This window comes from Eptesicus fuscus, chromosome 3, assembly GCF_027574615.1.
Source record: "Eptesicus fuscus isolate TK198812 chromosome 3, DD_ASM_mEF_20220401, whole genome shotgun sequence".
NCBI classification, from domain to species: Eukaryota; Metazoa; Chordata; class Mammalia; order Chiroptera; family Vespertilionidae; genus Eptesicus; species Eptesicus fuscus.
The window spans coordinates 18,285,929-18,311,085 of NC_072475.1; the positions used below are offsets into that span (position 1 = coordinate 18,285,929).

General features: G+C 36.9%; 1 non-coding gene across 1 annotated transcript; it reads right to left on the reverse strand.

Annotated features, from left to right (window-relative positions):
- Positions 1 to 1,349: 1,349 nt before the first annotated feature.
- Positions 1,350 to 1,418, reverse strand: MIR9338-1 (microRNA mir-9338-1). The gene is given in 1 exon segment (NR_129175.2): positions 1,350 to 1,418. It is a non-coding gene; the product is annotated as a microRNA mir-9338-1 (primary transcript).
- Positions 1,419 to 25,157: the final 23,739 nt, after the last annotated feature.

A 25,157-nucleotide genomic window follows, 5' to 3' on the forward strand; every position in this document is an offset into this window, starting at 1 on the left:
AATACAATGAAAAGGCACAATCGGATGTCCAATAGCTTCTGTAAACAATTTGACAAATCCAACTTTTTTCCCCACCATATTTGGTGCCCCATCTGTCGTCACTGACACAACTTTAGAGATATCAATGCTTAGGTCACGAAATGTTTGTATAACAACCTTACATATTTCGCTTCCTGATTTACTTGTTGACACTGATACTAACTTTATCAACTCTTCTCTCATTGTGAGATCATCAAAATATCGACCAATAATGGCCAACTGAGCATGTGATGTGATATCAGTAGTTTCATCAAGAGAGATCGAAAAATATTTACACTTCCTTATGTCTCTCTTTAATTGATGTTGTACGTTTGTGTTCAGTCTCATTCTTTGGTCTTTTATGATATTTCTACTGAGTGGTAACTCAGATATTCTCTTAATAATTGCATCTTTATTCTGCATATTGTGAAATAGAACTGGTGTACATCTTAGGAGAGTTTCTTTAATAAATTCTCCCTCACTGAGCACTTTTCTATGCTGAGCTATAGAGTGAGCAATGCTCAAACTTGCAGATGTTAAATTTGTAGAGCCTTTCATAAATTTAAGGATGGAATTAGATTGGCTCTTATAAAGTTGTAGCTGCCTGGAACTGTATTCCTTCCTTTCATCCTCGCTTTTTTCCAAGAGCTGGGAATGATTAGTTTTAAAATGTCTATTTATATTCCATGTTCTGCTTACTACCGTTTCAGTACATAGAACGCAAAATGATCTGCCATTTTTTTCTATAAAGCCATACATTTCCGTCCATGTCTCTTGAAAGGGTTGGCCACTGCTACCACCACTTCCTTTACTTAACCTTAGTTTTTATTTTTTGGGTTCTCCATCAGGGGGGGAAGTGACAGAACAAAGAATTATAGCTTGTTAGGTCTGCAGGCAATTAGGGGTTAACTAGCCTAACTAACCACAAAATGGTGCATATAACTGTCTTTTAGGAAAGGGCAGGGTTAATAAGCAGAAATAGGGGTTAATAAGGATGCACAACAGTAATAGTTGTGAAATGGAGTTTGCACTAAGGAGCAAGATGGTGTTCCTTATGTGAATTAAAATGGCTGCCGCTATTTCTAATGGCGGGAAATGGCACCTATAGCACGCCACAAACCCTCGCATCTCCCAGCCTCCCCCTCACTTATCTCAGTAATGATGGATTAGAAATCCATGACACCCCAGAACAGTAGATAATGGTTGCTGTGGTTAACGTTATTTGGCTACTGGTAATGGCAGGGCCCCCAGAGATGCGTCCACCACTGCGTTCCGCTGCTCCCTGCTCTGCCGGCGGAAGTGAGGGCAAAGATCCTGGCTTAACCGGAAGTCCCAGAACTGGACGCTCTGTGCCGGACTTCTGTTGTTTTGGCCTACAGACCTCCGGCACAGAGTGTCTAATAGGGGAGGATGAAACATTTGCGACTAGAGTCTTGGACCTCCAAGACTCTAGTCGCAAATGTTTCATCCTCGGCATGCGGCTGCCTCAGCAGCTGCGTGTCATCAGAAATGACTATGCATGTCAGTGTTGACACATGTGTCATAGGTTCACCATCACTGTTCTAGACCAAGCATGTCAAACTCAAAGTCTAACAGGGGCCAAGTAAATAAGGTTTAAGTTTGTGTTGGCCACAAAAAAACAAAAACTTCAGTTATCATAGAAACATAGGTTTATTTTGATAGACATGCTAAATACAAAGGGCTAAAATAAATGAGTAATCGTTAACATAAAATAATAGAACATTTTAATAAAAATTAATATTTTTTCTTGAACATTAACTTACCAGACACTGAATTACTACACAAATTAATAAGCGTAACACAAATAAACCTATTTTTCTTGTTCTCCGAAAGCAAAATATTTCCTGTTGCACACACCAAACAAGTCAGTCTGAGACTAATGACATGGAAATCCGCTGCTAAAATATTCGCTGCTAGTATTAGAGGAGAGAAATGGTGCGCCTTCACATAAGGCGTGTAAGGGAAATGAATGCAACACGATTACAGTAATCACTCATTATCAAACATTGTAGTTCATTATTAATAACTAGAGGCCTGATGCATGAAATTCATGCAAGAGGCTTGGCCTTCGCAGCCATGGCAGCTGCCTCGGCCCTTGCAGCCCAGCTTCGTCTGGAAGGTTGTTCAGCTGCCTGGTCTAATTAGCATATTATGCTTTTATTATAAGATTATGTGTAGCAGGATATTGTAAAAATTAAGTTACGGAATTTTTATTAAAACGTTTCTTACATACCGTTACATTGGCTGGGCCAGAAAAATATTCGTTGTGGGCCACCTGTGGCCCGCGGGCCATGAGTTTGACATGCTTGTTCTAAAGTCTAAAGTCTACTGAAGCCAGTCTCTGGCACTGGCCGTCTTACTATTAAGTACTTGAAGCAGAGAGAAAAGTCACTATCTTCATCATTTTTATTTTGAAACCAAAGGTTTATAAACCTTTAAAGTGACAAAGAGACAGTGGGTAATCCCCTCAATAACTCCTTTTTATCTTTCTCAATATGTGCTTCCTACAGAGCTACCCCTTCTGTATCTATCCTCTATGGTCCTGATAAGTTACTTTTAATTTTTAAAATACGTTTGTATTGATTTCAGAGAGGGAGGGAGCAGGAAAGAGACATAGAAACATCAATGAGGAAAGAGAATCATTGATCAGCTGCCTCCTGCATGCCCCACAATGGGGATTAAGCCCACAACCCAGGCATGTGCCCTGACCCGCAATTGAACCTTGACCTCCTGATTCATAGGTCAATGCTCAATCACTGAGCCATGCTGGCTGGACTTGATAAGTTACTTTGAGACCCATTTCACATATAGAAAACAAAGTTCAGATAGGTTAAGTGATAAGTCTAAGGGCACAGAAGAGAATGTTATAGTTCCAGGATCAAAGGCAGGTTTGTCATATCCTAAGGTGCTGCAAACAGCATCCTGAGGTTTCCTGGTCTCGACTTTTGTTGCAAGGAAGTCTCCAGAAGATTTCAGAAGCAGCTGGCATTTTCATGAAAGCTCCCCCTGACAAACCGCCCTTCCTGGTTGCCAAAATTCTTTTGCTTCCAGGTTCTGTAATCCTAGGAGGATAAACCTGTTAGATTACAAATAGCTACAAAAGGAAACCAGATTGGTGCACAGTAGCTAAGAATTTGCCTTTTAGTAGCAAACTTAGGAAAAACTAAAAATTTCAGAAACATGCTGGGATGTCAGGCACTGTGACTAGATTCTTGGAAAGTGGGTATTTTAGGGAAAGGATATTTCCTGGAGACTCATCAAAAGCAGAAAGCTTTTTTCCTGAAGTTTGTATAATCCAATCTTTTCTCATCACAGAATGACAATTTATAGCCAATATTAGTGATAGTAGAAGAGTTGTTTAGCCAGGTACAAGGGTACGGATGGAAATGGTTGATGTCTCATGTCTAATGGGCAGACTGAACAGGAAGAATGATCCATTAGAAGGCAGACAGGAAGATATGACAGCTGAAAGAAATGCCAGAGGGGAAACAAATGCACTAGATTTTATTTTCACAGAATAACAGTTCTCCCATGACAAGAGACAAAGCAAAAGGAAGATTTCATGCCTACAGATGACAAGCAATTTTCGTCGATTTACAGTATTTCTCTAGGTTAGTGTTATCCAAAAGAATCTCTATAATGATGGATTTTTTTTATATCTCACCTGTCAAAGTGTTAGCACTTGAAATGTAGCTGACACTATCGAATACATGATTTTTAAAAAACTTTAATTAATGTAAATTTAAATAGCCTCATGTGTCTAGTGGTTATAATATTAGTCAGGGCATCAGACAAGGTTAGAGTTGAAACCATTTCTCCACCTTTCATCCCTATCCAACCAAATGAGTTTTTGTTAGTTTTATTTTTCCTAAGTATTACAAAAGAATTGTGGTTATATTGCTGGTAGGAGTTAACTTTTCCCTGTGAGAATCTAAAGCAAGTGAGATGGATAGCTTGATCCGTAATTTCAGCTATCACAAATAGTGTTCTTAAAATAATAATTTTACAAATATGCACTAATAATTTCTCTTTAAAGACAGAGCATGGAACTCATTTACATAAAATAGCATAGGAAATTAATGAGTTAAAGTAAAAGTCATTTAAGGTGACAGTTCCTTTTGTGCCATGAAAGTATTAGCCAATGACATGAACCTCCTTTCTTGGGGGTTACCCATTGAAAGAAAAAGAGGAACCAGTAAAAAAGAAAGGCTATAATGCAGGCTTTGCACACGCAAGTGTCTCAAGGGCTGGACAAATAATGTAAAATCATACTAAATGTGAAGCAGAGAGCACTGCCCACTTTCCCACCTCCTCTCCCCACCCAATCCCCACCAAGGGTATTTTACTGATCTGGTTACACCAGGGGACCACCTGCTCAGCCAATCTGCCCCACCACTGCCACCACAATCCCAACACAATTGGGGCAGCCACCTGGCCTCTTTCAACCAAGTTTGAAGACCACTGTACTACATGATTTCTAAAGTTCCCTTCAGTTCTAGCATCTTTGATTCTAAGATTATGTAAATTCAATATTTTTGGTGGGAAAAAAAATGAGTTTTGTTTTCATCCAAATGCTAACTCTCAGAATTCTGATTCATAGAGATAACTTGATAGCAACTACAAGTATCTATGGGTTGAGGATTTGAAGATTATTACATGAAAATTTTTTTCTATGTAAAATACTATTTACTCTTTATTTGCACGCCAGCTCAGAGCCTCTAAATTAAGGAGCAGCCATGGGCATAACCTTATCAGTAGCATGTGTGCCTTATATATTTTGCATAACCACTCACCAACAAACAAGGAACATAGCTGGTGCTCAGTTAATGTTTAATAAGTGAACAGTGCAGAACTTTTGCACAGTACTCAAACATTTTCCCAGTAAGAATAATTACCCTACATTTCCATACTGAAAAAAAACTTCTAAATCCTTTGATGTTATAATGTCTGACATCATTCATTTCATCTTGTGTCTTTGAGGTAGTTAATGGTTCAGTGGTCAATGGCTTATCTCAATCATAGCCCTAAGTCCATCTTCTTCTCTGTCTCCATCATCACCTCCATGCCCCAAACAGGTGCCAAACATTATGAATGTTAGGTTGCTGAGTGCTAGATTTTGTTGTATTCCTTTAAAGATAATCAGACTTCATTCACATTTTATAACTTTGATCTTTGAGGCACCTTTTTAAGTCATTTTAAAGAAAATCTAGAATAAAATGTACACATTTTATTTGAGCCACACTCTGAGATGGAGCCTCTGAGGTAGACTCTCCTGAATGTTTTGTGTATTCAATAAGGCATCTCTACTGTAGCTGAGAGGAGCTCAACTCCCAGCTGTGTGTGAGTTTGGGGAATTATTCATTTTACAGTTCTGATGTAACTTTTCTTCCCCTGGAATATGGTTTTCCTTCCCCTGGAATTTTTCTTCCCCTGGACTCATGGGCTACACATTCCTCGTGGGCATTTGGTATTCAGACAAAGAATATGGATCCCCAGTCAGATTGTTGTAGCCCTTTCTCTACAAAGTTCCTTAATCTCGGATGCTTTGTCCTGCAGATTCCAACTGCTACAGCCTCCTCAAATTGGGATCATCTCTCCAGCTCCATGAGACTGCCAGGCTTGTTTTGGTTTCTTCATTCCTGTAACTGCAGCCTAGAAATTACCTCTAAGAAAGAAGGTCAACTTATTCATTTCTTTCCTCAGGGACCATTAACTGCACTGCTGATGGTCTAGTTTCTAAAAATAGATGTTGTCTATACTTTGTCCAGTTTTCTATTTGTTTATGGATGAGGGTTAAGGCTAGATTCCATTACTCTCTCATGGCCAAAAGCAGAAATGTTTTGCTTTTCAAGCATAACTTCCTTTCATGCTTGTAATTTCACTTTAGTTTCTTTTAACACACAAGGTTCCCTTTCATCAAGGTGCTTATATATGTACAAAATAAAACATTCCTGAATAAGAGATCGTTTTTGCTTTGGCTGTCGCTTTTGTCTCTTCTCAAGAGATCCTAAAAGATTTTTCTGATATGCGTTTTTGACTGGTCAAGAGGCATCGGGACTCTAGGTGGAGATGGATGAGAGGTTCTGGACCCTGTTCACTCTCGGTTCCAATCGTCAGTGGTGGTACCTGACATTGTTGGCTGCCATAAAAATAAACTTTAAACATCAGTGAAAACAAAATATGATATTATATTTATTTTTATTGTAATTAATTAATTATAAGATAACTGCCCTAACCGGTTTGGCTCAGTGGATAGAGCGTCGTCCTGCGGACTCAAGGGTCCCAGGTTCGATTCCGGTCAAGGGCATGTACCTTGGTTGCAGGTACATCCCCAATAGGAGGTGTGCAGGAGGCAGCTGATCGATGTTTCTCTCTCATCGATGTTTCTAACTCTATGTCCCTCTCCCTTCCTCTCTGTAAAAAAATCAATAAAATATATTTTTAAAAAAAGAAGTTACAGTTGTAAAAGATGACTAACAACCATTTAAAAAAATTATAAGATAACTGATAGAAAAAAAATTTCCCTTGATGGTTGACTTTTGTTTCCCATTCTAGGTGTTTTAGCCACCTCACCTCAAGGTTTCAGCGAAACTCTAGGTGATATGACAGAGTTTTTTATGAAAACATTTTGAAAGCTGGTCTTACGTGTAACTATGAAGTTGGCGATTACTACTCATTTCAAAGCAGGAAGGGGAAGTAGCTGCAAATCTAGTTACCCAAGAATTATCATACTTTTAGCCTAGGAGATGAGAAATATAGAATTATACCAAAATCCATCTTAATGTAATCATTATGAAGTGTTAGTGAACATATAGCTTAATAACTTAGTTCCATTTGAATTAGAAAATTTACAGATTTTACGGGATGCAATGGTGCAAAGATTATGTCAGACTTTTTATACTGTTATTCAGATCTCCATAATACAACTCCATCTAAAAAATTAGTTTTTAGTATGTAATTAAGATACGTTATAGGCTCTAGAGGGGCAAGAATGCTCAAATGCCCTAACCCTTTATTCAAGGACATTCTTAGTTTAATAATAGTCTTGTGTAGTATAAACCTTGTAAATATATTGACTCACATTTTTTTATAAAAATGCGAATCTATAAATAAACATTACCTCAAGTAAAATTGCTAATTTATTTTGATAAACAGTAGAGGCCTTTATGCAATGTATTTCAGAGTATAATAACACTGTGATTTTTAAACTTTCAGTAGCATAAACAGTGGTAAGTATGCCTTAGATGATTTGGAAAATTGCCTGGAAAGAGTTAGGATGCTGCAAATTTTTTACCCAACATGAGATCTCTGAATTGGAGGGCTGCAAAGCGCTCTGCATATAGGTACCTCCACATTCCCCTCTCCCTGAGAATTAGTTACAGGAGGTCCTTGTAACAAAATCCATTTCAAAAAAAAATACTGTAACGGCTGGTAGTTCATTGATTTAGTCACATTTCTGGTCTTTTGTAGTACAGTTCAAGATTTTATTGTTTTCTTGACCAAGCTAAAATAAAACAGATGCCAGTGAATCAGACAAAGATGTGAATTTGACATATGAGTAGACAGAGGGTAGAATTAATGTTTCTTTCCTGTTTAGTTAAGCAATAATAAACATATTCTGTTATGGTGAACAAGGAGTAATGCTTTAGAGTAGTAAAAATAGTTTAGTTTTGCCAATTCTAAAATTTGTAATAAATTAAGCATTAGAGAAAATAAGAAACAAACAGAAACATGATATCAACATGTGGAAAATCTACTAAACAGTAGGAAGACCTGCTGGTCTCAACTTTAAGTTTTAAGTGCTAATGTTCATATAAAATTGTAAAAGAATTATTTATTATGTGGGGGCTTGTTTCTCAGCCTTGAGTACCTACTAATTGAACAGGGTAGTTCACTCATTGAATCACTGATTAAAATACCGATTGAATGTGGGTGGGTGTGGTGTCTATTTGTATATGTAACTGTAAATAATGTGCTGAGTGGTGTAGGATACATATTACATTTGGTGAAAATGTAGCCATCTTGATATTCACTATGGGGTGAGAGGAAGACATGATCAGTTTCTGACAAAGCACAATTTATTTTTAACTCAAATTTACATTCATGTTTTACAAGAAAAAAGAATGGTTTCAAAATGTTCCAATGTGACCAATGTTTACAAAATTAATGGGTCTATAAGTTTGGATGTTTTCCAGGGAAACAAAACAAAGTTTTAGTCAAAGACAAAATAATCCATTGATGCTTAGGTCCATAGAATGTGTTCTTGCTTGGCAAGAAAGTTTAAATGTAGCATGATGGCATACTAGAAAGATGCCCAGGTTAATTATCAAGAAGCTAAGAGAATTTAAATGGGAAGCAGGTATCATTTTCATTCTAAAACTGGTATTTTTTATAAAACATATCTAGGTCAAATCATTCAATATTAATACTCTCTCCAAACTTTTCTATCATATCCTATTAAATCACTTTTGCTTATAGTCTTAACTAGACATTCTATGTAGTAAAATAGAAGTTAAAATTTTTGAGCTATGATTTTTTTCATTTTTTTCTTTCAGCATAATTTTAAACAAGAAATTATGATCAATTTAAATGCATGATAATTTTAATAAAATACTCCAATATAAATAAACCAAGAAAGGAAAGACAGGATGTCAAAAAATTGTTCATAAATAAACTAATATTTGCAATATATACAGGAAATCATTTAAGAAATAATTCTGTCTAAAGTTTTTATTTGTAACTGAAACAGAAAGATCTTCCTTATTATCTTTCCAAATAATACTTTATGTCACCATGGAGAAAGAATTTGACTCATCAGCATTCAATAGTTTTATTAAGGTTATCTGTGTAATATTTTTTGAAATCTATAATAACAAAAGCATAATATGCTCATTAGACCAGACAGCCAAATGACCTTCCAGACGTCATTCTGGACGTCCTCCTGGACAAAACCGTGGTGGCGGGGCCAAGGCAGAGGTGGTTAGGAGTGATCAGGCAGGCAGGCAAATGGTTAGGGGCAATCAGGCAGGCAGGCAGAGTGGTTTGGGGCGATCAGGCAGGCAGGCAGAGTGGGTAGGGGCGATCAGGCAGGCAGGCAGGCAGGTGAGCAGCTAGGACCCATGGTCCCAGATTGCAAGAGGAATGTCCAACTGCCGGTTCAGGATTGTGAAAGGGAGCAGGCTGGGCTGAGGGCCCCCCACATGCACAAGTTTTATGCATCGGACCTCTAGTTTTTAATGAAAGCAGCTGAAATTCTTGCATTTAGAGTATACTTTGAACATTTGTATTCTTCCATCTTGCTAATAATAAATGTAAATTTACAAGGTATAATTTTTAATTAATGCCTACCAATTGAGAATTATTAATTGTTTCAGTATACTACATGCTAAAGGACCAAGAGATTTAGTCTGCTGAATAAAAAGTAAAATTGCTTCCTTAAGAACTAATAATAGACAATAATCTGTCTATAATAACAGACAATAGTATATCATATGTACAAATTTTCTATAGTTTCTGAAAATTGTCTACAATATATGACAAGGAGTCACTGGTGAATTTCTTTTTTCTCAAAAAAATATGCTATAGGTATGAAATAAATAGATATCTTTTAATATATCAACCATGTAACTATTATTCCCAAACTAATTTGGGCATTCTATTATATTTAAAAATTTGAAAGAATGAAAGTAATTTAGTGTAATTCCATCAATAGCCCCCAAAACCAAAATAAATAATGTACAAGGTTGTAGACTGCAGGCTATTTAGAATTTTTTAATTAACTGCTCATGTCATCAGCATCACATTATCTTATCCTCCTAATCTGTACAGTTTACATATAATCAAAGAATAGTAAAAAAATTAGAGATAATTGATTCTAAACCTTTTCATTTTATAGATGCAGAAATTAAAGTCAAGAAAGGTTGTGTCATTTTTTTTCTTTATATTTAAACATTTAAACCTTTAGCAAAGTCAAATAGTACAAAAACCACCTATGTAATCTTCACCAATTGTTACCATTTGGCAAAGTTGTTTGTTCTCACTTCACACACACATGTTCATTGAACTTGCTGTTGAACACCATGATACTTCATCTCTATTTTAAAATACATCTCCTGATTAAGACATTGTCACACAAAAGCACAATACTGATAATAATCTCAAGGTTATTTATAGTAATTGAGTTATAACATCTAACCAGCCATTCATATTCAGATTTTTGTCTCCAATGTGTCTTTTACAATTTTTTTCAAACCAGGATCCACTCAAAGTTCACTTATGGCATTTGGTTAAGTCTCATTGGAGTCTTTTCATCTAAAACTGCCTTTATGTTTTTTCATTGTTTTTAATGACACAAATTTTGTGAGAGTCCAGGCCAGTTGTGTAGTAAAATGTCCCACATTTTGGATTTGGGTTATTATTTTTTTAGAATCAAATTCAAGTCAAGTCAAGAAAGTTAACAACACAGTATAACCTTGTAACTATGGGGGAACAAATTCAAACAGCCAAGATACAGCTAAACTTTTAGGTCACATTCCAATAAATCTTGGAGTCTGTCTGTATTTCTAAAATTTAATCAGTTAAAGCAGTGGTTCTCAACCTTTTTAATGCCGAGACCCTTTAATACAGTTCCTCATGTTGTGGTGACCCCCAACCATAAAATTATTTTTGTTGCTACTCCATAACTGTAATTTTTCTACTGTTATGAATCGTAATGTAAATATCTGTGTTTTCCTATGGTCTTAGGCTCTAGGCGACCCTGCTAGTGGTTCTCAGGTTGAGTTCTCAGGCCTCTAGTATATATATATAAGGCATTTTATATTACTGTTATGGAGTAGCAACGAAAATAATATTATGGTTGGGGGTCAACACAACATGAGGAACTGTATTAAAGGGTCTCGGCATTAAAAAGGTTGAGAACCACTAAGTTAAAGAGTTGTAATCAAATGTCTGTGGAGACCAAATTATTTTGAGCATGTTAAATCATGTCATAGTTAAACTTCCCCTTTGATGAGTCTCTGCAATTTTAAATAATTCCAATGAGTCATTTTTCTTAAAGTTTTTTGAATGTGTATCATTTGTGTTACAGATGAGTTATTTCTCCCAAAAGTAGTTTTTCCTTTCTAGTCTCTTTTATAATTTCCCAACACTTTACTCCCCAAACTTCCAGGTTTGGTTTTTATTTATTTTTAAAAATATATTGATATTGATTTCAGAGAGGAAGAAAAAGGGAGAGAGAGATAAAAACATCAATGATGGCAGGGAATCATTAATCGGCTGCCTCCTGCATGCCCCATCCTGGGGATTGAGCATGTGCCCTGAACGAGAATCAAATCATGACCTCCTGGTTCACAGGTTGACACTCAACCACTGAGCCACACTGGCAGGGCCAGGCTTGGTATTTAAATGAACTATGTAAAGAATAGCTAACAAAAAGATATTTAGGAATTAGTAGTTTTTCATTCTGATAGTTGGTTTACAAGTGTTCATCATATTTTCTGAACTTACCTTTATTTAGAATTTTGCTTCCAAGTTAAAAAGAAATCAGTGATTTTCTAAATACTACTTCTGCTGCTTCTGACATAAATTTCTTTGTGAATTTTGATCTCTTGATCATCCTCAGCATAACACTCATTGCAAAGTTCTTAGCTTTTGACTGTGCATCTCCCTAAAACCTTCATTTGCCCAACTAACGTCCTTAAGGTTTATAGCTCCTTCTCTAAAGCTCTCCTCTGGGTCTTATCTTGCCAGGTTTTGTGGAAAGAAATTCTTGATACCTCTCACTCACCTTTAACATACAAACCACTAATTCCTGAAGTCACATACTTACACAATCAGACAGGCTGATTCCCAAACCTGTCTCTTGCGAGTTGAGGCCTATCTTGGTTTGTAGCAAATAGTTCCAGTGTGTCTGTTGATAACAACAGAAGTGATGGCAGTTGCAACTGCTTGAATGTAGAGCAATCAGCAGTGTCAATCACTGGTTCTAAACGTGTGGGCCATATCCTTTTTTATAAAAGGTCTCTAAATCATACATATGCATGTACTTCAGTAGCTGGGACATATATGGTCTATAAGAATATATTCTATTATGTTCAAATGAATATAGGTGATGTGAATAAGAAGTATTAGTAAATTAATAGTGGCTTTGTCATTATGGATTTTCCCAATCTGAACATAGTAAAAATAGAAAGTCAGATATATAGGATTCTGCTCTATATGAACATGAATCCTGAAGGATGTATATAAAAATGGAATAGTAATAATCTCCAGCTGATTGAAACAAAGAGTAATCTTTATTTTCCTCCTTAGAGTTTTATGAGGATGACAGATTGTTTCTGAAATTCCCATACACCAAAAAACAAAAAAACTTACACACAATTATATGCAGAGTGTGTATATGCACATATATACATTATCTATAATAATAAAAATGTAATACGCAAATCGACCGAACGACTGAACAGCAGAACTACCATCGGGATGACCTTCCGGACAACCACGCTATGACACTCACTGGTGCCAGGCCAGCTAAGGCGGGTGCGATGCGATTGGTCGGGAGGCCCCGCCATTGCCCCACGATTGCCCCGCAGAAGGAGGCCCAGGCCACTCTCTGCTGGGTGATCAATGGGGGAGCCCCACGATCAATTGCCCCACAGAGGGGGCCCAGACCAGCCAAGCGATTGCACCCCACGCCTGTCGCCCACAGAGAGAGGTGACTAGTGGTGGGGGAGGGGGAGGCAGTGCGGCACAGGTGGCAAGCAGTGGCAGCAGCGGGGACGGGACCAGCTGCCAGCAGCTGGAGGAAAGAAAGCCCTGATAGGCCCTGATCTCAGGCCAGGCCTAGGTACCCTACCCGAGGGGTCCCTGATTATGAGAGGGTGCACCGGGCCTCTAGTGTATATATATATATAAGGCATTTTCAGGAAGCAAACGTGCATCACGTCCTGACACTCAGAAAACCTTGCAAGCCCCTGATTTAGTTGAGAATACAGTATATGGGCTTAGCTTCCCCAGTGTGTGTCAAGGATTTCAGCTTTGATGTTTTTGTGAATATTCAGACACTAATAAACATCTGTGACTTAATTTGAAGACTTCTAAAAGCTGTGTAGCTGCTAGTAAATGGCTTTGGGAAGAACAGAATGCATTAAGACTCGTGTAAATGTTTTATAACAAAACAGCACATCTAAGGCTTTGCAATATGACCACCAAGGGCTCACTCTGCAGTCGCCAAATGCCATCCACACTTCCCATCAACTGTCAAAACTGCTCTTCAAAACTCAAAAGTAGTTACCTCTGTTGAGAAAGACAGCTGCTCCCAAAGAGCAGACGTGAAATCCTCCTTAAGAAATCCCACTTCTCTTTTTGATGCTGACAGCCCCATAAACTGAACCCCCATAACATTCTCAAATAGGTGTCTCATCATTGCTCCAAACAAACAAAAAGCAAATAAATGGAGCCCATGTATCATTTTATGAGCGCTTCCCACATTACACCACACCATTGTTCCTGGGCGTCTCATTAAGGCAGCCAGCTTTCTCACAGGGGCTGTGATGTGCAGGAGTCATCACCAACGGCTGTTGCACTACCTGGAGGTTTGGGTGTGGCCAGTCCCCGGCAACTTTCCTCTGGAGGCTTTTTTCTTGACCTGACCCCATTTTGAAACCTGTTCTTCTGTTGTGGCGGTTGTGAGCTGTGGAGGGGAACATATCCTTTCTTTGTTTCACCATAGAAGTAACACACAGCCCTCTCAGGGGGCAGAAGCAACGTGTTTCACTAACCATAGAAAGTGCCTCTGCTCAGGGATTTGACATGGTCTTACAGAAAAAAAAGAGTGTTTCTTACAAAAAAATAAAAACATCTGTTAACGTAATTCATTTGCCAGGATATGAAGACTCTTAGACATCATATACTCATTGGATTAAAACTGTAATGAATGTTCCAGGAATGAAAAAGCCTTTAAATCATTTGGTGTTTAATGAAAGATTAAAGAAAAGAAAATGTTGATTAGAAAAAAATTAATCGAGAAGTTATTAAGATATGTTAGATAGGTTCAACGTTGAAAACTCTTTTTAAAGTGTTCTGTTCTATTTTATATTAGTTGTCTGAGAAAATCTGAGAGATTAGTATTTGTAATTTATAACTCGCTAGTTCCATTAAACAAATACAGTTTTTTGTTTGTTTTTTCTTTTGGAAAATCTACTACAAACAAGAAACTATGATGGGACAAGAACAAAGTACAGCATATCTAACCCCCTTTGGATATGACAGTATATAGTACATGTCCTTGAATCTAAGAGTCTTATTGCTTCCCTATTTGAATAGGCCTCACAGCAGGACCAGCCTCTTACTTAATGCACACATTAGGGCGGGGGGAGGGGATGTTTTCAGTCATTTCTGCATCTAGCATTTGATTCCATCCTCCTTACTGTACCTGATAGTCTAGAAGCAGGAATTAGAGGCTGGCACGGCACTTAATGCCATGAGGATGTTCCAAATCTCATTAGGCACAAAGGAATGCACAGACAAGGGCTTAAGAGAATTCTGTTCCACACCAGATTATTTTTCAGACTGCCTTACTCTAAATGGGTGTTTCTGCCCGTAGAGAATCTGACATGTGTGCTTATGACTCCGCGCAATTAGAGAGAAAGGCATCATTAATTTGACTGGGAAATGAGGATGCTGTAGCTTCCAGTTTATTTTTACTGAAGCAGTGTTTTGCTTACATCATTTCCCTATTCAAAAATAATAAATAGCTCCTCATTTCAAAGCCCTAAAATTTGACTATAGGCTCAGCTTCAACTGGACTTCTGTCCACTGCACCTATTTCTAGGATCTAGTCTAAAGCTGTACTGTCTAATTCTATTGAGCACTTAAAATGTGGCTAGTGTGACTGAGGACCCAATTTTTAATTGTATTTAATTTTAATTAATTTAAGTGTAAATGAAAAAATGAAATGATTCAATTTTCTATATTGATGGCATTGAAATGGTAACATTTCTATATGTTGAGTTAAATAAAATGCTTTGTTCAATTTTATTTCACTTGTTTCTCTTTAATGTAGGAATTAGAACATTTTCAGTGATATATGTGGCTTGTATTATATTTCTATCATACACTGCTGGTCTAGAGACAATGAAAACCCTTGCTTTTCTTGACACCCTGCACTTAAATCAAATATATCTTCTTTTCCAGGTTTTCCTTCCTGATATAAAATATCCTTGTGCTTGCAAGTGTCAGAAACCTAAGAATTTATTGGCACAATAAGTGAAAAGAGCAGAGATCAGGAGGCAGGGGCTGTAGCGATATTATCAAAATTCAGTCTTACAGATAGCTAATCCCAGCAAAAGCAGAGCTTAAAATTTCCAGACATCAGTCTCATTGGCTGGCTTGAATCATATGACTCTCTTTGAACTGATCACTGTAGCAAAGGGAAAGAATTAAATGTATTGACCAGACATTGGTCACATGCTTACACCAACATTAGAGTATGAAGAAAATCAATACCACTCACCTTACATGGGCTGATTCCAAGGATGGGCTTGGTTTGTTTCTCAAAGAAAAATCATGAAACTTGGTACTAAGAGAAACAGTAATGGGTAAGAAAAAGAATGGGTGCCCAAAAGACCTGATTGCTCACCTAAATGTTGTTGTTGTTGTTGTGTGTGTATGTGTGTGTGAGTGTGTATGTGTGTGTGCACATGTGTGTTTTGTTGTTGTTGTTGTTTTGTTTGTTTGTTTTGCTTTTTCCGGAGACATACTTCAAGACACCATTTCTTACTATGCCCTTTGCCATCCTCTCTGGCTTTATCTGTTCCTTCATCCCTCCTTTCCCACCTTTCCCAAATAGCGACTCCACAAATAGGATGCTTTTTCTCTGACTTCCATGCGTCTTCCACTTCCTCCCCCTTCTAAGTACCCAATGAAGTCCTACTCGTCCTTCGAGTCTCTGTTCGTTATCACTTTCTCTGAACTGTGATATTTGATTCCCCTAGCCTAAGACATCTTCTGTGACTTTCCACTGCGTGTTTCCTCTGAAACTGTACACCTTCTGATAGGCCACTTTCCAAGTAATAAGCATAATTTGATTGCATAACAGGACTAATGTAGATGTGGAGAGTAAGGCCTGCCTGAGTTGGTGCATTGAAAAGGAACCATTTCAGAAAATTTAATGAAGGCTTGTTGAGAGGTGTTTGACATGATTAGGAGTCGACCAGGTTTGGTAAAGAACCCAAAGGTTGGCAATGGTAAAAGCTGTCACCACTCCTAGACCTGAAAGGCAAGGAAGAACCATGTTATTGAACTTGGCCAGAGCTACAGCTGAGGAAGAAGAGCAGCCGGAGTGAGGTGGCTCTAAAGAGAGGAATGCAGCCACTTCCCAAACTGTGCCTGACAGGATGAAGGAGATGCAAATACACACTCCAGTTCTGTCTCCTCTATCTTGTGCTGATGCATCCATTGGCTAATGTTAATCAGAAGGAATAGGTGCAAGGGAGCCTGGGATGTGGCATGTAGAGATCAGCTTCTAGGCAAAAGAGCAGAGTAGGGAGGGGTGAGACAGAGAATAACCTACACAGTCCTATAATTCTTTTGGCATTCCCAGCTCCTGGTATAATTCCTTACATATAGCAGCTAATAAATATTGAGTGGATGAATGAATGGATGACTTTCCACAAATTTCTCTATTCTTGGTTCTTTTGATTCATTTTTTTCTTAACAAACACAATACATGTAATGTTTTCAAATAAATAAATAAATGCATAAATTAAAATAATTTTTAGTCCAATTGTGTGCTCTCCAAATTCGGGAAGTATCAGCATCATACTTATCAGGAAACTTATTCTGATGGGTTTTTTTTTTACCTATAATATCTAATTAATTCTCACAGAACCCTAATAAAATTGGTATACTCATCCCCTCTTTACAGGTGAGGAATTGAGGATCAAAAGTATTTGAGAATGATCAGACAATGCTTTCTTCTTCAATTCTCCAACTGCATAAAATCAAAATAGAAAAATGATATGAATGCTTAAATAGTAAAGCCATTTCTTTAATAAGTTAAAAAATAAATCCATGAAACAGAAGTACTTCTCTCACCACTGAGCTATACAGATATCAACCAAAATACTACTATTTCAGTAGTCTTCAAAGTGGTCATGAAATAGGTCTTGGGGAAAAATGGTAGCTAAAACCATAAATATACTTACTTTATTTTAATCGAACACTGTTTTTAGGGAATGGATGGTGGTGACTGTTGTACAACAATGTGCACATACTTAATACCTCTGAACAACACACTTTAAAATGGTAAAAAAAAAAATTTAAAAAAGCTCTAGCCTGTTTGGCTCAGTGGATAGAGCATCGGCCTGCAGACTGAATTGTCCAGGTTTGATTCCGGTCAAGGACACATGCCTGGGTTGTCGGCTCGATCCTTAGTAGGGGTGTGCAGGAGGCAGCAGATCAATGATTCTCTCTCATCATTGATGTTTCTATTTCTCCCTCCCTCTCCCTTCCTCTCTGAAATCAATAAAAAATAAAATAAAATGGTACAAAAAAGGTCAATTTTGTTTTATGTATATTCTAACACACACACACACACACACACACACACACAAGCAATGAGGACTTGAAGGAAGTCAATGTTGACAACTTTCTAAAAAAGGGAAGTAAATAGGGCAGGTCACTCAGAGGAGCATTTTTTGAGATGTAGGAACCTTGAGCAGATTCACGAGCCTGGAAGGGATCACTTAGAGAAGCAGCCGAGTAGAAGGGACACAGATGCTGAGGTTGCCCATTAAAATCCCAGATATTGAGCACTGTGCTTCCAATAATATTAAAACCCAATGATATTAAAATTTCTCAAAATACATAAAATATAAGCAATGTTATTCACATTAATAACTTTTTCTTCAAGGATTTTCCTATATGTATCTCACAATGAATTCAAATCACATGTTATATTGATGGCATGCTGGTGGATTTTTTGTTGTGAGGGGACAGCTTTCTTAATATTGTTTGTTCATTTATTTTTACTTCCTGCAAATGCACATTAAGTATGAGTTCAGGCGAAGGAGAAATGGTTCTATTTTTAATCATCCCTAATTACAGTTTATTGCCCCTTTGAAAATAGGGTTAAGTAAAAGGCAGAGAGTGGTATAGCCTGATCGTTTCCAAAGTCCAGAATGTGGTTCTTACCATGTATGGAAGTTTGCATGCATAACTATTAAGTTTTTCTTGCAATCCACCTTCTTCCTCTTTCCCAAAAAGCAAGGGAGGTGGGAAGGGACCACCAGATACAAATTGCAGTTACCCATTTGCTTCTGTTATACTTTCTTTTTTCTGAAGTTGGCAATAGCCTTTGCTTTGATCAACAGCTGCTGTAGGCCCTTTTTTGACCACTGTCCCTACTGTCCCGTAAAAGTTCTTTTAATGTCCCAACCTGTTAGAAACTAAACCAGATAAATGTTCAGCATTTCAGGAGGTGCACCTGTTTTTTGTTCTTGTGGCTGAAGTTGAGAGAGACCATAGCACTTGGATAAGCAACAGTTTCGGTTTTGCAATGCTTTATCTGTATGTAACAGGCAACTACTCATGAGAAAGGAAGTTTAAGACTTGTAGGTAACAAACCACTACCCAGATTCCAGGAACATGCCCGTTTACTGAAGCCATTTTTCCCCCCCTTTTTACAAGATGTCTGTAGTCAGTTTAGCATTTAGGTCATATTCCCAAGACTTTAAACTAATTAGCCTTATAAGTGCAATTTCATTCCTCATGTATCAGCTTGACAGTTTTCTTCTGCAGAGAGCAGCATTTTCTGGTTTTCTATGATAATTGTTGAACCACACACGAGATGTTTCCTTATGTAAATGATCATTACTTGATCAAGTATAGACTTCAATAACTTTTCTAAAATTCGCTTACAGATATAAATGTGTATACATTAGTTATATATGTATATCCACACAAATGCTAGCCGCTTACTGTGGTTCCAAGTGTAAGCTTTGTGAGTAATTTTTCATTTCCATACCATTTCAAAAGTCTAATGGCTCTGGTGTTTCACCACTTCCTCTTTTGCAGGAGGGGGGAACAAATGCCTCGTGAAGACAGCAGAGGAGAGAACAGAGCCCTTTGAGGAGTTGGTAGATGAACTCAAGTATTTAAGCAGCTTAACAAGCAACTGTAAATAAGACAGAGGTAAGAAAAAACTTGTTCCTTGCTATTTTTTATTTTATTACTTGGACTACTCTTTATAGAACAAGAGTTTGTATGCTGGCTGGATTACAGAGTAGATTAGATCAATCGAATAACTCTGTCTAGTGAGCAGTCAATATATTAAATGAAAACGTTTAGAAAATTTGCGAAGTTTCAACTTCACATACAACCTTTTAAAAAGCTGGAGATTTTTAAAGTTCTCATTGATCTCAAGTTATTTTAACTGCAAAGTGAAACATACTCCTTTTTCCCTAATTTTACACAAAATTTAATGCTGAGAGAACTTTTGGATTAATAATAAATTTGAGAACTTTTCCTTCTCCTAGCTCCAGTTTGTTCTTAACGTTTGTAAATTCTCCTACATATATCCTTTTTGTACAGTTTGCACTTTACTAGTTGGACTTTAACCAGGAAAATACATTCTTGCATTTGTTTTTACCCACTGCCAAAATATATTGTATTATTTACAGTGTGACATTTCAGTATTATTTTTCCTATCGTCACATTATGATGATATTTAAATAGTATAGAAAAAGCAATTTGTAGTATAGGTAGCATGATTTTAGAATCTAAATAAGACAAGCAATCCAACTTTAGAAATTCATCTTTTTCTTAACAAAATTAATTTACAATTATAATGCTTAAAAATGGAGCAAGAACTAAAACAAAGTAAGACTATTTGGATCCATCATTGGAGACCCAATTAAGGAAAAACTGATCTCATTAGTGAAATGTTAAAATGATCTAAATCCAGCAGAAATTTTTTCTTGATTGTGCCAATCTAGAGCAATGCTTATACATGTTAACTATTTCACACAGTTGTGTTCATTATTTAGCAATTTTAAATCTTCTTTTTAATAACAGTTGGCTTCTTATAGTTGGTATAATCCTTACAGTGTTTAATACGTTTTTTAAAAATGCAGCAGTGAAGAATTCTGTTTAGACATATGGGAGTTTGCCGCTAGCTACTCATTTTGAGAAGCTGACACACACAACTGTTTGCTCTGAGATTTGGTAAAAGGTACATATCCCAAGTAAAAGAGAATTTGAATGTTTACTTAGTTTGGTTCAGTGTTCTTTTATTTTCTTAATTAGCATAATCTCTTGGCTTAAAAAAAAGTAATTTTGCATTGTTCCATCAAATAATGGATTTAATTTTTATTAGTTTTGCAAAATAGTACTATCATACTGGTTCTCTTACATTACCTGGAAAATGCTTTGTTGTTGTTGTTTTTGACAGAAGGTGCTATAACAAGAGATTATAGGTAGAAGGAAAGCAGACTGTTAGTATTATAAATTCAGGAAATGAACTGTGGACTCGAGTTTGACATCCTGAACTAGATCAACATTTTTAAATTAAAATTAATAGTTGTGGGAAACCCATAAAAATTGTGCATCCGCGTCTTATGATTTACCCACTAATCAAACACAACTAATTCCATCAGCACTTGATCCTGTTATTTACAATACCATTTTTAATGCCCTCTTTAAAAAAAAAAATAATGGGAGCATTATAAATGTCCAGAACTTTATATATGAGATATTTTTTTTTACCATGAACTATGGAGCACTGTGGATGTTTTACACGGTGTGTGGTATTACACTGAATAACTGATAACAGCCAAGAGAAAACATAGCCCAAGGAGATTACAGTCTCGATTGATCACCACTGTAATTAAGAGCAGCAAATAAAGGGCAAAGCAGTAAAGAAAATGCCACCCTGCTGGCAAGACAGATGTGTTGATGCTGTTGTTGCTGTTGAGAATGATTAAAGCTTCTGAATGAATAGCCTCGTCCCAGGTTACGGAAAATAAGTTCAGAATTTCTTCTGCCTTTGCAAAAATTGTATTGACAGAAAAATTAGTGCTTATCTGGCTGCGTTAACACAAGACATAAAGATTGTCGAAGGCGACATTCTGGTCATTGTTAGGAGAACAACGGACGCATTGCATGTGCTTTTGACTTCACATACTGTTGTAAGAAAAAGCATTTCGAGCCTGTTCCCCCAAACCAAATTTTTAAAATGAAGTGAGATATAATATTGTAAATATTGATGCTGACTTTTGAACTATCGATGCATATTTTACCATGTTTCGTTAAGATTACATCCATGTGACACAATAAGACATCAATTTTCATTGAGTCTGATGAAAGTTGAAACTGAATGACTGCTGTACAGCATCATAAAACTTTTACATCTGTCTTCGTAAGGCATGGCTGGCATGCGGGTGATCTTGCTGGGAATGTGTCAAACTATTGATATCCAGGGTTGATCCGGCCAATCTAACATGGAGAGGTGTCTCCCTCCTTCATGGTATGAACCTCCCACATGTCAAAGCTGCTTGTCGTGGGCTCTCTCCCAGCCCAGCAAATATATTACCTTTCAAATAATAATTCACCTCAAAATAGCAATGCTACTTGTTTTCGACACATCGAAGGGGACTTCCAAAAGGACTTTTGAAAGATTGAAACATCTGTTCGTTTGTTTGTTTATTTTTAACCTTCTATGGGTCATTTTCTTATTTACAAAAATAAAGACAAGAGCGTTTGTTGCCTGACAGAAAGATTATGGTTTGGGTGCAGACTAAGAGGGATGGGATTCACAAACAAAAATGCTCTAAATCTAGATACTGTGGGTCTTTCTGGCTTTATAAACTAATGTGGGTCTGCCTACGTTTGTTGAATGATTTTTAATTGATGAGACTTCTAAATAAGTGCTACAGGTCGCATGTTCATGTTTATTATATTAATACAAGTGTATGTTAAATAAATGGAAAATTATTGTTTTCACAAAAATATGCACTGTGGCAGTACATGTGCTCTGTAACATAGAATATGTATCTCATCTCCATACCAGAAATTACTTCAACCATTATAAAAGACAGATGCAGCTACTTTTACATTTCTTCATATTTCCACTTAAAGGATATATGAAGTGCAATCAGTTTATACATCTGTACTTAAAAATAAGAACATATTTTTAAATCTTTAAAAATGTAAATTATTTGTTGTTTGAGCATTATTATTATATTTCCACCACTTACCTGACGTCATTGATATTGTTATTATTTTACATGAACTAAAACTGGGTACTTAGATTTGATGTTTTCCAAATTCCTTCCAGCTTTATTTTTTCATCATTCTATACATGTACAGGAAATAGGTTTTAATTTTTCAGTATTATTGAGGAAAAGACTGAATTTGTATTTTTAAATCCAAATTTTAAAATGTGGCATTAAAGCCATTTATTAATATAGGAACCATGGAAAGTAGATCAGAAATTAAGTTAGCCTACTGGCACCACTCCATGAACCAGTATAAAATGTCACACCTCATTATTTTTCTATTTTATAGATATTTCATCGTAAACTTTAGTGTGTTATATATGTATTAGTTATCACATTCTCAACATTCTTCTTATTTGGAAACTATATAAATAGTAATAGTATCTTGAAAAACATCACCATCTTGTTTTCATTCTGAAGAGAAAAGAAAACTAGTAGATATTTTTTTTACATATGCCTTAGTTAAATTTATTTTCATTTTTCATAAGAAAAATAATTTAAGCAGATACTTTTATTCTTTTTCTATGATGGTGAACAGATCTGAATTAGAGTAGAGGCAAAAACATTTTCCATGAAATTAGGCTTTTTCTGAGTAAAATAAAACATGTATCTGATGGCACTGGATTTTGTTTAAGTGCTCATTGGAAATGCTTTAGTACTTCATTTTTAATTTTTTTAAATTTAGAAATAATGTTAAGCTAAAAAAAAAGTTGAAAAATAAAAATAATAGAATGAACTCCCATATGCCATTACTAAGATTTGCCTAATCTTAATATTTTACCCCATTTACTTTATAATTTTCTCTCATTCTAATTTTCATCTCCATAACTTCTTTTCTGGACCACTTGGGAGTAAGTTATAAACAACATAGGCCTTTACCTCAGTGTCTCACTAATAAAAAATAGAGGTAATCTCTTACACAGTGCTTACATACAATTATTCGCTTCCTACATTCTCATGGATAAGATGCTTTTATCTCATTTGTCCATCTTCTAGTTCTGCTATTCATCTTCATGGTGTTTTCTCCTCCAGAAAGGAACCAGTCTAAGAATCAAGGATCACATTTAGCTGCAGTGCCTCTTTAGCCTCTCTTCATCTGGATCATTTCCACATAATGTCTTTGACTTTTAGGAAAGTGAACATTTTAATGAGTACCATCTATTCACCAACTCCTTTTTTCCTTTTCACAGAATGCTTCTCATTTTGCCTTTGTCTGATGTTTCCTGGTGATTAGATGGTGGTTATGCCTTTTCTGCTAGGATACTGCATAGGTGATGGAGTTTTCTCTCAGGCTGTCACATCTTAAGCACATAATGCTCATGTCTCCCTCATCAGTGATGTTCATTTCGTTTGTTTTTTTAATTTTTCAAATTGATTTCAGAACAGAAGGGTGAGGGAGAGAGAGATAGAAACATCAATAATGAGAGAGAACCATTGATTGGTTGCTTCCTGCACGCCCCACAATGGGGATCGAGCATGCAACCTGGGCATATGCCCTGACCGGGAATCGAACCATGATCTCCTGGTTCATAGGTTGATGCTCAACCACTGAGCCACGCTGGTTGGTGATGTCCATTTTGGTTGCCTAGTCAAGGTGGTGCCTGATTTCTCCATTTTATAAAGATGGCTCCTCATAAGAAACTTCCCCTGGGGTTTAGTATTAATTGGTGCTCTCAGCTGATGCAATCTTTCCTATCATGGTTACAAAATAATATTTTAACTCCAGGACTCCCTGCACATTTGTGTCAGTCTTTTCCCTTCTACTATAAGCAAAAGAACTCCCTGCTCTCCCATTTCTTGAATTATTCATGCCTGTATCTAAATTTTACTGAATTTCTATATTTTCAGTGGTTTATAGCTCATTACTGCCTTCCTTATTTTGGTGTGCAGTGTCCACATTTGACACACGGGGCCTCTTCATTCTGGCTTCTATGTCTTTTGTGGCCTGCACCCATCATATCAGGGAGCACTTTGTTACTTCGTGTGGCATAAAAAGCTGTTCTAGGCTGACTTGGAGCTTATCTTAGTCCACCCCTGGAATCACTCATTCCTCATTTCCTTGAGTGAGGGGTGGTGTTAGAGGCTGAGATCTGGGTGTCAGGATACTCACTGCCCCTGGAGTCCTTTTGCTTCTTGACCCTTTCACAGAACTATATGCATGCGTACACACAGCTAGAGACACAAACATACAAATGCATATGCATGTGTACATAAAAACACTTATTCATTTACATATATTTTGGACATGGTAATTTCATCTGATACCTCCAGTTCCAATCTGCCCCCAACAGGGTTTTGTTTGCCCGCCCCTGCTCCTTTTTCCACAGGGAGAGTCCTGGATCCTAACAACACCATCGTGCTTACTCATTTGCTCAGCTCCCTCCCTTCTTCCCTATCTCATTCCCTCCCTCTCTTCCTCCCATCTCCCTCCCTCCTTCCCTATCTTGTTCCTTTCCTCTCTATCTCCCTCTCTTCTTCCCTCCCCCGCCCCCTCCTTTTCTCCCTCCCTACTTCCCTATCTCACTCCCTTCCTCCTTCCCACCCTCGCATCCTGTTCTTTGTTTTGTTCAGGCTTATCATAGTATTCATTTTAAATACAGTTGGGGTCATTTGTTTCAGCTTGTTTGCAGTTTTAGGACACCGCCCCCCCCTTGGCATTCTTATTGATTTAATTTCATTTTTTGAATTGGTTTACTTTAATCATTTTTCCCCCCTAAACCATGGAGATTAAGTGTTTCTTGCCCCAGCCATTTTTATTAAACAAACTTCATATGTCCTAATTCAACTGTTATGATACAATTCAGAAATAACTGTTTGAGTTATTGGATAAATGTCTATTTTATA